Here is a 15,033-nt window from a genome sequence, read left to right as displayed (position 1 = left end):
CTGTGGCAGGAGCCACGATATCCTTCAATAGATGAATGGACAAAGAAGATGTGAAATATATATATAATGAAATATTACTCTGCCATTAGAAAGGACGAAAACCTGCCATTTGCTTCAACATGGATAGAATTGGAGAGTATTATGCTGAGTGAAATAAGTCAATTAGAGAAGGACAATCATCATATGGTTTCACTCATAAGTGGAATATAAGAAATAGTGAAAGGGATTATAAGAGAAAGGAAGAGAATTTTGTGGGAAAATTTAGAGAGGGAGACAAACCATGAGAGACTCCTAATTGGGAAACAAGCAAAGGGTTGAGGAAGGAGGGGCAGGTAACTGGGTGACAGGCACTGAGGGAGGGCACTTGATGGAATGAGCACTGGGTGTTATACTATATTTTGGCAAATTGAATTTAGATTTAAAAAGTGTAATAAAAGTGTAGTGAGAAACTTGGATCTACTGAGTATGTTTTGGGGGTGGAAGGAAATCTAAAAAGACAAAAAATTCTAAGTGCAGATTAACTTTTCTCAATTTTGCCAATACTGGCATGAGGAAGTTAAATTTCTGCCTAATAAATGTATTAGACTATAAAAAGATATTTTTCTTGTCAGTTGACTTATTCTGGAAATTCTAAAGGGAGATTTTCAAATAAGCATGATGAATCACTCTACATTTAGCTATTCTGAAACACTCTTTAAACAAGTGTTTCTGAAATAATGAAATAGTCCTATGATGCCTCTAATGTAAGTTTTTGATATACATTTCTGTATCTGAAATTGTACTACTTTAGAAAAAAAGATAATTTCATGAAGTTTTGTATCTTGAGAACTCTGGAACTGAATAAATCAATTTTGATGTTGTGATATGGGAATTGTTTTCTGGTTCTATTCTATACTTTGTATTTTGGTTTTTCCCTTCTCTCCCTTTTATCCATTTCTGAGGTCATTGCTTATTTATTTAAATCCTCTTATAGCTCCTAGTCCTTGATTTCAACATGGTAGGTGCTGAATGGTGTTTGTTAAATTGAATTGAAGTCAACATGACCACATATGGGCCCATTTTACCTATAATTCTAGGGCAAGATTGACTTTTTGTTTTCCTATTGTGTGATGAAAGCAACTTGGCAGGGAGCTAACAACTTTTCATTCCCTGGAATCGCTTTTATTATTTATTTACTATTTGTAGTACAAACATGTTTCCAGGAACTTCAGCAACTAGAATGTAGTTTTCTACAAAAATTCAATCCCTCTGTTTAGGAACCTTCTATCTATCAGGGAGAGCTTGGCAAAATGCAGAAACTAGTAAGAAAAAAATGACTGCAACTATTCTCGGGATAGAAGAGAAGAGAAAGGAGAAATATTTATTGAATCCCTTCATGCTTAACAGACTCATAACTGTTTCCAGAACTAGTTCAAACTAATTCTGTGTCTTGTGCTATTTTATTTCAGGCTTAATGAACTTTAGTACCACAGAAAGGGGAACTGGTTTGGCAAAACATTTCAAACTATTCTTTTCTCTCTTATCCCTTCTTTTTCTTAAATGATTTGGGTCTTGGCAAAACCAAAAAGTGTTTCTCTCTAGTGCTTTTTATTTTTTTGTCTTTAATTTTTAACTAAATGTGCATTTCAAAGGAAATGTAACCCAGCTGTTTCTTATTCTTTTGCACTCAACAAAATGGTACTTTGTAAAAACCATTCGATGTCCAAGAAGCCTTGATCCCCTTACAAAAAAGTAAGCCTTTCTTTTCTTTAAACCAAGAATGCAAACTTCACCAAAAGGGAAGAGTTGGAGCCAAGAAAGATTAGGATTTGGTTTAATTTAAACTTAGAATTTATAAATGAGAAAATGATCGCAGCCTTGGCAGGATGTAGGTATTTCCAGGTAACTGAAATTTACCGCTTTTATTTATGGGCCCTGACCACATCGGATGGTAGTGCTTCAATATTCTCTTCCCTGGAGACTTCTCAGAAGGAAAAATAGTGTCTGGGTGTGTGTTGATTTGGGTGGGAGTGAGGTGATGGGCAGGATGGTGTAGCAGGAGGGATAGTCATGCTACATATACAATTTCATTGGGGAAAAAGTGGAATGACCTCTAATCATTTGAGATTTCAGTATTTTAAAAAATGATCACTTTCACAGAAGTAAAGATGAAATTTCCTTTTAAATTGTTAAGCAATTTACTAAGTGAATGATACTTTCAAGAAAAATACAGAGATGTTTAATTTACTGATGAGAGAGGAAATTTCCAAGTTCTAGAAGGCTCTATTTGCAATACGGAAATTTGTATTTTAATCACAAACTTTTAAAACTTTTTTGCAGTCGCTAAAATAGATTGCTAAAGTTCCTTCATTTGGCAATGCTTTGTTTTCTTAATTGGAAGTTATTGAGTACTTGGAAGTAACAAAATGTATTTCTCTAAAGATATTTTATAATTTAGGCTTTCACTAATGGAGAGCAAACTCCCCATTATCCAACTGCTCTGAATTAAATTTTATTGATGATTTAAAGGAGATGTATAATAAATATCCCTACATATTTTGCTGTGAAAAAAATTGTACATGTGATAAAGCAGAAAATTAGTAAGAATTATGTTAATGTTGCAGCAAATTTTGCCAATACACGTAATTCCTATACACATAAGACAAGGACATTTAAAAATCACACTACTTTCTATTTATAAGATGACTTTGTATTTGCTGTCTCAGATACACTTTTGGTATTGACTGATACTTGTTTCTTACTTGTAAAAAACATTCTACATGAGATTCAGTTTGACAGACAAGAACAGAGAAGGCAGAGAAGCACAGAGGCCTCTAGTTCATCAGAGCTTCTGTGGGAAGTAGGGAAAGGTTCCTATTCAAGGGAGACACAGTGGGAGGCACAGTTTGCTCAAGTGAGAAGAAAAGAAGTCCATTCCTTTGGTGTCTACAGGCCACAAGCAAGCTCTTAGCCTGGAGATGGTAGCATAGCTGGGTTTCAGGCCCCACTGACCCTACCCACAGAACAAGCACAGCTTCTCAGATCTGAGAACTGGACTGATTGTCTGGAGAGATGGAAGGAATTTGGAGAAAAACCCATGACTGATGAACTTTTAAGAGGTTTGCTATGGGCTTTAAGGTTTTCTAAACCCCATCTCAATCTCTCCCACAAAAAAACCGTAGGGAAGTCTCTGTGGTTCAACAATGCCATTTATCCTGAGGATCCTTTTTCTCCTAGGGATATTAAGTAGTATTGAAATCTGCATCAAAATGGATTTTAAATGTCAACTGAGGATAAAAGACATCTGAATCACAAAGTTAATTAAGCCACTTTCCTGCTCACTGTCCAGTGGAGGGAAGTGAACAAACTGAACAGATAATTTAAATCAACCTGGTAAAGCTCATGTAGTCCACATGTAGAGGGTATGGTCTCTCAGAGGGCAGAGGTCTAAACTAGGTCCTGAACAATTCCTAACACCATTCCAGGTGTGTGGTCAGTAACTACTTGCAGAACTGAATAAAAGAAATATTGCAACTCTGGTTCTGCAGGCTAATCCATTTTTCTCACCTTTAAAATTTTTGCTTGAAATAAGTAGGTTATAATTTTATTTACTTTCCCTCAGATCCAAAGGAAATGAAATATTTTGGTAACAAATGATTACGCAACTCAGGCATTTTTGAAGACCGTGTGTTTTCACTTCTGATTTTCTGATTGCTTAGGAAGCAAATACTTGCATCAAATTTAAATTCAATAACGTGTGCAGGTTTCTCTTAAATTAGAAATAGAAAGCCCAATGGGAGCTTTGCACTATGAGGAGCATGGAGTCATCTGGGCATTTTTTTCTTGGTAACGAGTGCATGCCAGATGGAGAAGGATAACAAATAGCTGAGACAACATGGTCTGATCATCCTTGTAGTCTGGTGCACAAGTCCCTGGAATGGCTTAGGGACAAGTTTAGTGAAGGACAAAATCTGTGAGTAAAGGGGCAGGACTGCGGGCCACATGAGAGGAGAGGAGATTGGTGATAGCTGGCTTGACCAAAAAGTGGAGGATCTGGAAGACACAAAACCCTTAGGCTACCTTAGGCTAGGTTATACGATGGGAAAGATGGGAAAGCTAGAGGAGTCAGCACAAAAAAAAAAATCTTTCTAAAATGTCATCCTTGTCATTACAGTGCCCATATGTCTTTAGGGCTTTCCTCTTCTCCTTGTTGTTTTTGTTTTTTTATTTAAAGATTTTATTTATTCATGAGAGATACAGAGAGAGCAAAAGAGAGGCAGAGACACAGGCAGAGGGAGAAGCAGGCTCCACACAGGGAGTCCGACATGGGACACGATCCTGGGTCTCCAGGATCAAGTCCTGGGCTGAAGGCAGCCCTAAACCGCTGAGTCATCCGGGCTGCCCCTCCTTGTTGTTTTTGATGAAAATTCTGGTACCCTTGTTTTCATGACCTTCTTAGCCATTAATAGCTCACAACCAAGTACTGCTGTCTGTATACCTGTGACAACAATTCGAAAAGGCCGATCTGTGTAGATGCTAGAGATGGGTGTGCCTGGCTGGAGGAAGAATGTTAAGAGGAACATGGGAGGATGTCAAAAAAACCTAGACCCACTTCACAAATCTGTGCAAGGCTAGCCTTCCCCTGCAAAACTGAGACCACCCTCAGGAGCTAACACTTTGGTAATCAAGATTTGAACTCATCGAATTCTTTCTGCTTGCTTGGAAAGAAGGAGGGAAATGCACATCCATTTAGTACCTGCCAAGTATTTGGTGTTTGCGTAAATGATTTCTTATGTATTTCTCCTAACAGCCATATGACATACCTAGAACTATCGCTCCCACAGGAAACATTGGAATTTAAACCAGGACTTGTTCCTGTAAGTCCAATTCTCTTTCTGCTTTCCCAAGGTACTTTGGTGCTTTTGGTGCTATGCCAAGCGAAGCTTGTTCACTTCTGCCTCTACTTTTTTTCTCTCTTTCGATTCCTCCACGACGGACGTTTTGGATATTCTCGGGGTCAAAGTTTCTCAGAACAATCCCCTGAGATAGGTATTATTGTCCCAATTTGTAGGCGAAGCAACTGAGGCCCCAGATTTCAGAGCCAGATAATGGTGCAGGGAAGGTATAGTTCCAGGTTTGCTGACTCCAGAGCCCACGACCTGAACTGCTGGTGATTTCTTCCTTGGAGCTAGTGCCACTAGGGAGTCACCTCAATTGTTGACCATGACATCCTGGCGACCCAGCAACTAATTTGTTGTGGGTATCAGTATAGACTTGAGGCAAGGATCTTGTGACTTTCACCCTGAGACAATGGGCTCCTGGATGCACAGTGTGGCCACTGGACAGTCTCTTTGGTAAGGCCGAATTAGTGACGGGAAAACAGAGGGATCTTGTCTGGCGTTGAGTTCCTGTGATTGTGCTCATCCTTGTCTTGTCCAAGACTGATGTGGAATTTAATGGGAATCAGAGTGATTGGAATCATTTTGCAAGGAAAAGAGAACTAGCTCAGACTTCTATTTTTTTTTTTTTCTAAGGATACAGCTATCGAGGAAAAACATCAGGGAGTGAGCATGGCCATTTCATCTCCGCCCCCAGTGGAAAGCAGTCCAGCAGCAGGATGCAGGGTGTCTTAGTGGAGTCTCTCATTACTCTGCCCCTTGCTCAGGCATAAATCATTCTCTAATTACAGATCAGGCATAAATCGTTCTGGAACCATGGTGCTCACTAAATGTTATTGTGTTATTGAGACATAAATCCTATGTCAGCTCGATGAAATGTCTGCGGCCATTGGGTTAAACAAGTCAAGGCAGCTACTTAATGATCTCCAAACACTCGATTATTAAAGTTCAGAGAATGTTCCAGTGGAAAACATGTTAAAGTGGACTTTAAACAACTGTTTCTCACATTTGTTTGGTAAGCAGTAGCCATAAAGACTCCCCTAGTCTGAACTTCATACTGGGAGAAGGGCCTGGAATGGACAGCACAGGTACACAAGGAGAAGCAGCTTAGAATTGGTGGGGAGCCTCCTTTGACCTTTGCAACTTTTTGTTCTGTGAAGCCCGGGCTTGACACCACTCTTGCACATCTTTCTTCCAACCTGTCTCTGGGCATCTTCTACAATGTGGAGAGTAAAAAAGGACTCCTTTTGCATAATAGATGTGATCTCAGTGAGCTAATTACAGTCCTGGATTATGTAAATGAAGCATAGCAGCTTATATCTGAATAGTTCCTAGAGTTTCTGAGAATTTCCTTGTGTGTGTGATCCATGTCCCCTGCTACTCTCCCGCGAATGATCAAAGACTTCCCTAGCATCTTGCCTCCGCACTACAAAAGTATCTGCATCTCCTTTTCCATCACAGGTCTCAGAATACCAGAGATGTTCTTCCTTCTACCCAGAATGAGCCACTCCACCCATGCCCCCTCTCCTTCCGCAGGGACCTTGCTATATTGACAACTTTCCTGCCTTGTTCTATTTACAACCTCTTCTTTCTTACTGGGTCCTTCTCATTAGGGATTAAATAATTCAAGTCCTCCCCACATTTTACTAAACGAATATGCTTCCACAATCTCCAACCCCCTTCTCCGGCATATTGTCTGGGTCCTTTCACTGTTAAGCTTTATGAAAGAGTCTTACTCACCATCTTCTGTATTTTACTTCCCACTCAATCCTCAAGTCACCTCAGTCTGGCATCTGTCCCTAAAAACTCCTCTGGAACTGATCCTGCCAAAGTCACTGTGTAGGTAAGAAGATTCTGGCTGCAGGTAACAGAAACTGGGTTAAATTATAAAGGAGACTTGGGGCTTATGTATTTAGAAAACCAGAAGTCGAACAAAGAAAAGACACCACTCAACCCAGAGACACCAGGTCTACACTCCCACGTAGTCAGCTGAGTACAAAATGGCTGCAGCAAACCCAGGTTTCACATCCATACATCACAATATTCAGAAAGGAAAAGCCGTTCCTTCTTGTGGCTCTCTTTTGGGATCAGAGAAACTTTTCCTAGAAACTCCTAGGAAGTTTCTGTTAGCATTTTATTAATGTGCACTATGTATTATGTATTCATTTCTGAAACAAAGCTGGGGGCTAGGGGAATGCTGGGGAAGTGCCCTACGAGCAGCAAAATTACTCTTATGTCAGTGGTTCTCAACAGGGGACAATTTTGCCCCCAAAGGACGTTTGGTAATGTCTAGAGTCAACTTTCATTGCTGTGACTGTGACCGTGATGCTAATGGCTTCTCGAAGATAGAGGTCAGAGATGCTGCTAACCAGCCTGCCATGCACAAGACAGACCTCGCAGCAAAGAACAATAGTATCATCACCCTTCTTTATGATCCCCACCCCCCATCAATCACAGCCTCTGTCAATACCAACTCCCAAATGTCTCGAATTCATCCACTTCTGCCCTCATACTGCCTCTGTCCTCGTTTTTCTATATAGTTTTCTATATAGTTTTTTGCGTTGTTTACTGGCATCATTTTTCTGAGGGTGTGTGATTTTACTACCACTCAGCCCAGTGCAGTCTGTATTGGTTAGAATTTGGCTATAGGTGAAAAGAAAATCAAAACAAACCAAGATAGAAATGTACTGGCCTCTCAGGCATAAGAAGTCTGGACTTGATGGGACAAGGGTTAGAACTGGAGATTGTTGGCAGGGACCCAAGTCCCTCCTATTTTGCTACTTCTCCATTTTTTTAGCATGTGATCTTTTTGATGTGGTCCAAAACCTTTGCTTGAGCTCTGGCAACCACAACAGTATTTCAGCTGGCAGCATGGGAGGAAAGGACAGAGAAAGAACCCCACCTTCTAGAAGTTCAATCTCTTCATCCTGCTTACAGCTTATTGGACATTATTTAGTCCTATTACCATGCTTAGCTATGAGAAGCTGACAAGGGTAGGGTTTATTTCAAGGGGCCATAGATTTAGCTACAAACGAGGATTTCTATTATTAACAAAGACGTGGGAGGCAATATTGCAAGACAGCCAGTAATCTGTTCCAGAGTCAAAGTTATCTTCCCAGAGGGGAAGAATGAGTGTGATTTGTTGCTTAAACCCTTGAATTTCTGACTATGTGTGATGTTCAGGATAAGTGTTAAATGATGAATTTGGCCTTTCAGCCCTCTCCATATCCCTTTTTTTTGGATCCAGTCTAATACATATAAAGTAATAGCTCATTATTTTAGCCTATATTTCTCTGATTGCTCATGATTATGGGTAAGTAGTTCCTTCATGTGTTTATTAGCCCTTAGGGCTTCCTCTTCTGTCAAATATGTTTTCATATCTTTGGTATTTTTGACTTCTTCTAATTAATTATTAAGAGTTTCTAATAAATTCCAAATAATAATTTCATGGTGGTTTTTGACATCAGAAATATGATGTCATTCATCTATCAAGTTTATCTAGAGGTCTTTCACTGAATGGAAAACCTTGAATTATACATATAACAAATGTATGTAATATATGTGTGCACTGTATAAAATTATTTTGCCTTCCATGCTTTTAAAGTTTGGTGTTAAGAGTATTCTATCCCAGAATATTCACTGTTTTTTCATTAACTACAAAGATTTAATGTTCCTGTTTAAAATTTTTAATTTAAAGTACAGTTCACTTTTTCATGTGACATGAGTTTTATTTTAGGAAATGAATTTTATTTTTCTCCATATTTTGAGCCAACTGCCTAAGATCTGTCAAAGAATTTACCTTCCCTCTCCCTATTCATTTGTGAAGCCACATTTATTGTATATTAATTTTTAAAAGATTTTATTTATTTATTCACGAGAGACACAGAGAGAGAGAGAGCAAAGCAGAGACACAGTCAGAAGGAGAAGCAGGCTCCATGAAGGGAGCCTGATGTGGGACTTGAACCCGGGACTCCAGAACCACACCCCAGGCGAAAGGCAGGCGCTAAACTGCTGAGCCACCCAGAGATCCCCTATTGCATATTAATTTGCCCAGTACAAATGCTTTGCCTCTGGCCTCTCTAACCTGCTCTATCAGTCTATTTGTTTGGCTTTACACTAACATATATTTAAATTACTAAAGCTCTGTAGTATGCCATTACATGCAATAGGTTGATCCTACCATTTTATTCTTGAATATTCATGTTGACATGGCCATTCATAAACTTTTAGTTCTCCATAGATAAATATAAAATACATTAAAATAAAGTTGAAATTTTGATTGAAATTACATTTTTTAAAATATTTTATTTATTTTTCATGAGAGACATACAAAGAGAGAGGTAGAGACACAGGCAGAGGGAGAAGCAGGCTCCATGCAGGGAGCCAGACGTGGGACTCTATCCCAGATCTCCAGGATCATGCCCTGGGCTGAAGGCGGCGCCAAACCGCTGAGCCACCGGGCTGCCCTGAAATTACATTTAATTGATAAATTAACCTGGGAGATAATTGACATCTTTATAACATAAAAGCCTGCTATCCAAATGCATGGAATTTCTCTCCACTAATTCAGATTATCTTTCTTATCCTTTAAGGTGATAAAATTTTCTCCCCAAAGTTTTGCATATTTTTGTTTATTTCCTAGGCATTATATCTATTTTTATTGCTGTTGTGAATGTCATCTTATTCTACAATTTTTCCTAGTCATCATTGCTATAAATAAATGCTACTGATTTTTATAAACTTACCTTTCATTTGACAACCTTTCTGAATTCTCGTTAGTAGTAAGAGCTTTGATTGCACTGCTGGCAAGCATATCATCTATAAACAACAATGATTTTTTTCTTTATCTTTCCAGTCCATATGCGTTTTCTACTTATTGCAATCCCCATCTTGACTTTTACATTAAATAATAATTCCAAATAAATAGCTTTGTCTTGTTCCAAGTCTCAAAGGAACTAGACCATTTGTAGTAAATAACTATATTAATATAATAACTATAAGTTAAGAAGCTTTCTTATAGCTCCAGTTTGCTAATTTTTTAAACATTTTTTTAAAGATTTTATTTATTCACTCATGAGAGACACAGAGAGAGAGAGAGAGGCAGAAACACAGACTGAGGGAGAAGCAGGCTCCATGCAGGGAGCCCGATGTGGGACTCGATCCGGAAACCCCAGGACCACGCCCTGGGCCGAAGGCAGGCGCCAAACTGCTGGGCCACCCAGGGATCTCCCGGTTGCTAATTTTTAAAATCACACATATGTATGTTCCACCTTATAAAATAGTTTTCTGCTTTGAGATAATCAAAGATTTCTTATGATTTCAATTATAGAATGATGAAAAATTGTTCTTTTATTACAGAAGAAATCCTTTCTTGCTTATATTTATTATTTTAAAAATACACTGTTGGTTTTGATTAATTACCATTGTTTTTAGGATTTTCACACCCATGCTCTTCAGCTAAATGGGCCATAATATTCTTTTCTTTCACTATCTTTTTCTAGTTTTGGAATCAAGATTCAAATAGCTTCAAAAATGGCATAGGCAGCATTGTACTTTTTTGTTCTATTTGGAGGATAACTTGAATAAGATAGGGTCTAATTTCTTGAAAATATGGTAGAATTTATCTTTAAAACCATATAAGCTTACATTTTTTGAAAAGAGAGGTCTTTGATCACTAGGAGGCCACAAGTCCAAATGGGAATAGACTGTCACCAATTTTCAGATGCTGTTTCAGAGCAATTGGTGAGGGCATGGGCCTCCCTCTACGCAGGAGGATGTGTAGATGTTTGGGACCATGCTCTGGCTCCACAGACCTGAAGGTACCTAGCTGCCCAAAGGCCTGGGGAGAAGGTCATACTAGCATGTATATTTGGCATGGTTCATGGCAATCACGCGTCTGTAACAAAGCATAAATCTAAAGAGGCAGGGACTCTGAGAGGACTCTTGTGGAAACAGGGCAGGTGATTTATTTCAAACCCTTACCTGCCCAGTGGTGCCTTTTCCTCCTGTAGGTATATCTGGAGAGAACTTGATTGCCTTGCCAGGATGGGGCAGTGTGGGTTAGCTGGGGTATCTTCCAGCCATGATTACTATAGAAGCCCTGGGTTCCCAGGAGACAGCATGTTCAAGTGCCAACTGACTGTTACCAATTTGAAGCTGCAAATTTCTTTTGGGTGAATAGAGGCAGAGTCACCCTGGCAAATACTGATTCTGTCTTAGAGTCTTTTACCTTTTCCAGAATGTCTTATCAAGAAATATCAATGGTATATGTAGCCATTTGAGACTGGCTTCATTAATTTAGGATAATGCATTTGACATTTATCCATATTGTTGTATCAGAAGTTTATTCTTTTTTATTATTGAGATGTAATTCAATGTGTGAGTGTTCCACCCATGTTGATTCATTCACTATTTAAGGGTGTTTATTTCCAGTTTTTAAAAATTGTGAATAGAGGTTTTCATGAAACTGTAAGTTTTGGTTTCTCTTGGGTACACATGTTGGAGTGAGATTACTGGGAGCTGGAAGGTGGTGGCCATTTCAAACACTGAGGAGACGAAAGCTACATTCAAGAGCTTACCAGGGAGAAGGAGATTTGCAAACACTCCAGGTATTTAGTTGAAATTTCCAATAAGTCAAACCTTAGGATTAAGCACAAACTAAGAACAGAAGGAAATTTCCTTTTCTTTAATAGATAAAGCTACTTTTTAGAAAAAATCTAAAGTGAATATCATACTAAATAGTGAAATACTGAAATCTTCCCCTTGAGATCAAGAACAAGACCAGTATGTTCACTACTACCCCTTCTATTAACATTTTACTAACAGTCTGCTTCCCAATGGATTAAGTAAAGAAGATGAAATAAAAGATAATAAGATTGGAAAGAAAAAAAAATAAAACTGTCATTTTCATATCACATGATTTTATTCAGAGAAAAGAATAATAATGCCTCTACATATAATCTCTTGGAATTAGTAAGTGATGTTAGCGATCACAATTGTTATTGGAAATAATTCTTACATGCTAGAAGATATCCCTCCAAAATCAAGGGTGGAACCAAAAAAATTCAGTGACTACAGTTTAAATGGTTTCTAAGATTTGATTTTTAAATTATGTAGTCATACTTTCGAAATCCCAATTTATGCTGAGAATTTTTTGATAGAGCTCCAGTTTTTGATAAGATGGATTTGTAATCATACCAGAATGAAATAAAATCTTGAGGCAGTCAATGCTCTTTCAGTATTTAAATGTAACAGAACATTTCAAAGAATCATGACTAGAAAGAGCTTATTTAGTACATTTTGTCTTGTAAAAATATTTGTTTGATTTTTAACTTACTTCTTCATGTTTAATGGTACTTATGCTTTGATGATTTCATTGCTTTGTCAGCCAGTACACCTCTGCAATAATGCACTTCACCCTCCATTATGACTACAAAATAGAATCCAAATCCAATATGTGAGAGGTATAAGATTTCTAAGTCAGACTAATACAAACTCCTTGGATTTTGAATCTTTAAATTACTTCTATTGTCGTTATTTGCTTTATTACCACTGATATCTCCAGAAGAGATTTGTCTTTTCTTGACAAAAAACGTCCTTACATTTTCTCAAATATTTACATTTTCTCAAATAATACACTTTAGTTTATAGATGACAGATTAACCTTAAAATAACGAAAATTATAACATAATCCTACAAAGTAGGCAGGTTAGCTTTGTGAGTGTATGACTAGCACATTTGCACAGAGCTCAGTACTTAGAAAGGTGCCTCGCTTGCTTTATGCTCTGCTGCTATCATCTTGAAAGTCTTAATTTTTGAACAAAGGACCCACATTTTCATTTTGCATTGAGCCCTGAAAATTATATAACCAGTCCTGGCTGGCCTGATAAAATAACTCAAAACATATGCAACTCACTTTCTGAGTTTAATCCCACTCACATTGGCTTATACCCTGCTCTGTGAGACTACCCAACTGACCACAGGCTAGGGTGTCATGGCAGTGTCTAACTGCTGTACAAGTTTCTAAATGCTTACTCTTCCTGGACTGCTCTCATCACAAATTGGTAACAACCAGTTGTGGATTGGCCAATAGACAAGACACACTTCAAGTCATGTTTTCCTAGACATTTAATTGGTGACACACAAAATGAAAAATAAATGAATCCACTTGATGTTAGGAGCAGGAGTACTTGAAATTACTGGTGGAGGGGGATCCCTGGGTGGCGCAGCGGTTTAGCGCCTGCCTTTGGCCTAGGGCGCGATCCTGGAGACCCGGGATCGAATCCCACGTCAGGCTTCCGGTGCATGGAGCCTGCTTCTCCCTCTGCCTATGTCTCTGCCTCTCTCTCTCTCTGTGTGACTATCATAAATAAATTAAAAAAAAACTGTTTAAAAAAAAAAAAAAAAAAAAAAAAAAAAAAAAAAGAAATTACTGGTGGAGGGCCTTTTGTTTGTGGATATTCTTGCTGTTTGTCACAGGTTAGCCAAGAGCTATAGTAAATTTCTAACAATCATCCAGCCAAGAGGAAGATATGTGATGATCTCAATTTAAGATGAGATGAGGCACAGGAAAAGTCAGAAATAATGCATAGATTTTACAGTGACTTGGACCAGTCTCACAATTTGGTAGCAGGAGTCAGTTTATCCTCCTCCTGAACTTTCTACCCCTAAAACAGCAGAACTCTGGGAAAATGGAAAGCAGGCTTTGTTCAGGCTCCACAGCTTTGATGAAGACTTGAAATTTGAATACATTGCCCTGATTTGGAGGAAAGGGTCACCATCTCTGAACAAGAACAAATCTGAATTAAGACTAGAACTAGTTCAGGCTTCAAAGCCATGGCAGTGAGCTCTCCCCAGTGATGACATGTCATAGGAGAGGAAACAGAAACCTTATCACTGGAGGCACTAAACTTGAGCTAAGGAAAAAACACAAGGAGCACTTTTGTTGCTCAAAGGCATGGAGTTTACATGCCCAAAGGAGCCTGAGGAGGTCAAGTGGCTTGTCAGAGGTCACACACTAATCAGATGCAGGAGTGGGACCAGAGCTGGGCCTCTAGCCTCTAGGACTAAGCCCTATCCTTTTCCATGCAACTTGCCTTTCAGATCAGCAACTTAGAAGTCCAGTTAAATAGTGCTGGTTTAAGTGTATTTTTAAAAATTCTTGCCTTCTCCTTTGAATCACAATTAAGAGAAAAATACCCTCCATCATCTTACGGCAAAGAAAAAGCCGGAACCCTAAGCCACAATTCTAAGCCCCAAATGCTGTATAACTTGGGCCAAAATAAGGGAAGATTCTGAGAATTAAGACAAAAGTTCTCCATCTTTATTTTGAGGAAGAGTTCTTCTAAAAAGTGGTTCTCAAACTTTGGTATGCGTCAGAACTAATTAGGGAGTTTTTTAAGGCACAAACTGAATCCCCCCCCCCAACATTTCTTACTCAACAGGTGACACTTGAGAATCAGTACTTCTAACAAGTTAGTGTTGGTGTTATTGGTTAGGGACCACAGTTTGGGAACCTGGAAACCCTCTGTAATTTTTCAATACAAATGAGAGAAACAATAATTCAAAGAAGAGAGGAGAACCTATAAAAAGGAGTAAAAAGTAGACTGGTGGAGCTCTGGAAAGAAATAAAAGAGAAAAATAATATCACCTTAAAGATTTAAGCCATTTTTGACTGCAAAAATTTGTTTCAAAACTCAAGGGAAGCCTAAGGAGATTTCAATAAATGGAGTGGAGAAAAAAAAAGTGAAGATAGGAACACATTTACAGAGGAGGAAGGCAGAAAAAAGATGAATGAACAAAAAGTAACAGATCTATGATAAATTTTTAGGAATAAATTTTCTCCCAGAAAACAGAAGCTGTTTGCAGGCAGCTATTTGAGGAAATAGTCCCAGACAACAGGAGAGGACTGGGGAAGAATAAAGGAAGGAAGGAAGGAAGGAAGACAAGCCAGAGTGGGTTTTCTCAAGTCTGACATTGCTCTGGATCTCTCACAGTCGTTGACTAGGATGTATAGTCAAAGTGGAAGGGGACAGCATTTATGCACCATCTCCTGTATTCCTCTGGTCAAGGATAGTACTTCCAGGACTGCACCTCTATAGGCACCTAGGGAGTTCCTAAGGGAATCCCAAACCTTACATCAGAGAAGCCCTCAGCA

The sequence above is a fragment of the Canis lupus genome, chromosome 7, assembly GCF_011100685.1.
Source record: "Canis lupus familiaris isolate Mischka breed German Shepherd chromosome 7, alternate assembly UU_Cfam_GSD_1.0, whole genome shotgun sequence".
Lineage (NCBI taxonomy): Eukaryota > Metazoa > Chordata > Mammalia > Carnivora > Canidae > Canis > Canis lupus.
This window is presented reverse-complemented; position numbering follows the sequence as displayed.